This window comes from Anabrus simplex, chromosome 7 (genome assembly GCF_040414725.1).
Source record: "Anabrus simplex isolate iqAnaSimp1 chromosome 7, ASM4041472v1, whole genome shotgun sequence".
Classification (NCBI taxonomy): Eukaryota; Metazoa; Arthropoda; class Insecta; order Orthoptera; family Tettigoniidae; genus Anabrus; species Anabrus simplex.
The window spans coordinates 259,888,584-259,892,332 of record NC_090271.1 but is presented as its reverse complement, the minus strand read 5'-3'; the positions used below and the strand labels follow the sequence as shown (position 1 = coordinate 259,892,332).

The following is a 3,749-nucleotide window of genomic DNA, read 5'->3' as shown; positions in this document are numbered from 1 at the left end:
AAGCTACTGACGTATTTCAGCACGTTTAAATGCCACCGGACCGAGCTGGAATGGAACCTGGCATGTTGGGCTCAGAAGGTCAGCGCTCTACCGCCTGAGCTACACAGCCCGGCTTATTGGTCTTTGCAGAACCTGTTCACCACCAAATCCACTTGGGTTTAATATTAGCCGATGATGAACATGAATCTGATGAGGATCTCAATGGACCAGCTAAATGATGAAATTTAGCTATTTTAATTTCTTGTTCGTCATTTTAATGTATTTCTGACCTTGCTCTATCAAACATTATTCTTTCAACGAGTAGTAAAACGACCCTATCAATGATGATGATGATGATGATGATAATGATGATAACGATAATAAGTGTGATAAAGCATCAGTACATGGATATTTATGGATGAAAATTTTGCTCTAATTATAATAAGTATTGAATGGTATTTGTGTTCATAATTTTCATTAAATCCTCACCTTATTGTAAAAAGAAAATAATTGGTGGTATAATATATCCGAAAGGATCATTTATGTTCAACAAAAAACATAAATGCAGAAAAAAATAATCTTCTACTATTCTTTCTTTCTTTCTTTCTTTCTTTCTTAATCCGTTTACCCTCTAAGGTTGGCTTTTCCCTCGGGCTCAGCAAGGGATTCCACATATAATACCTAAAGAGCAGTGTCCTGGAGCATGAGACTTTGGGTCAGGAATACAACTGGGAAGGATGACCAGTACCTCGCCCAGGCGGTCTCGCCTGCTATGCTGAACAGGGGCCTTGTGGAGGATGGAAAGACTGGAAAGGATAGTCAAGGAAGAGGGAAGGAAGTAGCCGTGGCCTTAAGTTAGGTACCTTCCTGACATTTTCCTGGAGGGGAAGTGGGAAACTACGGAAAACCACTTCGAGGATGACTGAGGTTTGAATCGAACCCCCTTTACTCAGTTGACCTCCCGAGGCTGAGTGGAACCCGTTCAAGCAGTCGTACCCGTTTTCAAATTTCGTGGCAGAGCCGAGAATTGAACGCGGGCCTCCGGGGGGTAGCAGCTATTCACGCTAACCACTACACTACAGAGGCGGACAACCATTCAAAGGTAATGTTCAAATTAAAATTATGTTGATAATTTGCAAATATCTCTCTGAAAAATGGTCACAAGTTCTAAATTCAATGAGTAATTTAAGTCAGCATTTCAATGAAAGTGGCAATATGCACCTCGCGTTAGGACATGTAAGTAAAATTATTTTCAAGACATCTGATTATTTATAAATTGAAATTCTGATATCAGGCTACATTTATTCGCGAAAACTCCCAGGGTATCATGTTTTGTCTCACTTATTGAAGATACCCGCTTAATATCTATGCTAAAATCGGAAAGTGAAGTACGGTAATGTCCTTTTCTTAGCAAACATTTGGTACCCCGTGTGAAAAAAAGTCAGTTTCCTTCAGACTGGCGTTCTGTGAAGTAATTGTTAGTTGACTGATTACTTGTTGAAACATTAATTTATAATTGTAATTGATTAAGATATTTCTCAGCCCAGTTACTTTTTTCTTATTAAACTTATCTTACCACTGGCTGTGGCTCTCTTCTTCAAAAAACCTGTCGCTAGCGCGGATTCCCGTCTGCTTGACATTATACGCTTTCTATCGGCAGGATATCAGAACTACAACCAGTCTCCCACCAGAGGGTAGCACGAAGCGGACTCTTTGTGCACTGCTACCTAGTAGCATTTGAATGAACGTCTGAGGAGCACGGATTTACCACAGCGCAACGTGATAGCAAAAGCTAGCCTAAATTCAGAGATTGTTTGGTTTGAAACGTAAATCAAACTTAGAAGGAAGTAAAAAACATAATTAGTATGCGAAATATTCCATAGTAATAGGAATAATATGTTATCCATATTCAAATTCTTACATTGTGAGTTATAAATTCTGCTAGAAAAGTTGCGTGACGTGTCCTCGGTAGTATAGTGGTTAGTATCCCCGCCTGTCACGCGGGAGACCGGGGTTCGATTCCCCGCCGGGGAGGTATTTTTTTCCATATCTTCAAGGCTTCTATATTTTCGTACGTTCATTTGTTTCTAATTATTTGACATTATTTACGCATTATTAGAATAATTATTAATGAATAATTTATTAGGGATATGCGCCTCTATGGTGTAGTGGTTAGTGTGATTAGCTGCCACCGCCCGGAGGCCCGGGTTCGATTCCCGGCTCTGCCACGAAATTTGAAGAGTGGTACGAGAACTGGAACGGGGTCCACTCAGCCTCGGAAGGTCGACTGAATAGAGGGTGGTTCGATTCCTTCCTCAGCCATCCTCAAAGTGGCTTTCCGTGGTTTCCCGCTTCTCCTCCAGGCAAATGGCGGTATGGTATCTAACTTAAGGCTATGGCAGCTTCTTTCCCTCTTCCTTGTCTATTCCTTCCAATCTTCCCATCCCTCCACAAGGCCCCTGTTCAGCATAGCAGGTGAGGCAGCCTGAGCGAGGTACTGGTCATTCTCCCCAGTTGTATCCCCGACCAAGAGTCTGAAGCTCCAGGACACTGCCCTTGAGGCGGTAGAGGTGGGATCCCTCGCTGTGTCCGAGAGAAAAGCCGACCCTGGAGGGTAAACAGATGATGATGATGATGATGATGATCAAAGGCCTAAGAGCTACCAGTTTAGCTGACGGCCCGCCTGCCATGGAACGGGCAGGAATGAAACAACTCCGTTCAGTTCAGTTCAGTTCTGCATTTAAAAGTCACCCAGTCGTGTATCGTACAGGATATAAGCTATAGTCGAGAATTCATTTTAGGCCTACCTATGTGTTGGGAACCAACGGCCGTGGCCGTGTTGAAACATCGAATCTCGTGAGATCTCCGAAGTTAAGTAACTTTGGGCGTGGTCAAGATCTGGATGAGTTGCCACGCGCTGTTTGGGGAGCGGGGGTGGTAAGGGAATCGAGGTGCAGAAAGGAACTGGCCACCCTACCGTACGTAAAACTCCGGTTCAGGCACACCTCTGTGGAGGTTCGGACCTGCCTTCGGGCAGAATACACCCTTACCTTATGTGTTCGAAATTCCAGGTTATGATCAATAATGGATAAAATTGACAGTGTCGAAGCTTTAAATAACCTAAAATGAGTCTGAAAATCAATGTCGTCGGATAGTCCTCGAAATATGTCGCACATAGGCCTTTTTTGTTCACTTAGAACGTTTATTAATTGCATAATCTTGATCATTTTACTCGTCGCTGTGATTTTCTCTAGCAATTAGATATTCCAGTTTTTATCTTAGAATCCCCATCTTACCAATCCCCGGTAAAATTTTAAACAGATAATACCCGTTATCCGAGATAGTGTTGTTGGTGAATACAAACTACTGTAAACTGTTATCTCGGTTTACGTAGATTTAAACTAAGATAAGCTTTTACTTTTGTTGATGAATACGGGCCTCAGACTAGAAATTCAAAGAAAATACCGTCAGTCATTCCAGCAGCCGGACGCTTGGCTGGCAGTTCATTTCAATAAACTGTAAAGAGTGTTGTTCTGTGGTGTTGTGGTTAGTGTGATTAGCAGCCACCCTCGGAGGCCCGGGTTCAATTCCCAATTCTACAATGAAATTCGAAAAGTGATACGAGGGCTGGAACGGGGTTCACTCAGCCTCGACAGGTCAAGTGAGTAGAGGGGGGGTTCAATTCCCACCTCAGCCATCCTCGAAGTGGTTTTCTGTGGTTTCCCACTTCTTCTCCTGGGAAATGCCGGGTTGATACCTAACTTAAGAAC

At 42.9% G+C, this 3,749-nt stretch overlaps 1 non-coding gene across 1 annotated transcript; it reads left to right on the top strand.

Moving 5' to 3' along the window:
* The first annotated feature begins 1,941 nt into the window (after positions 1-1,941).
* Positions 1,942-2,013, top strand: TRNAD-GUC (transfer RNA aspartic acid (anticodon GUC)). The gene has a single exon. It is a non-coding gene; the product is annotated as a tRNA-Asp (tRNA).
* Positions 2,014-3,749: the final 1,736 nt, after the last annotated feature.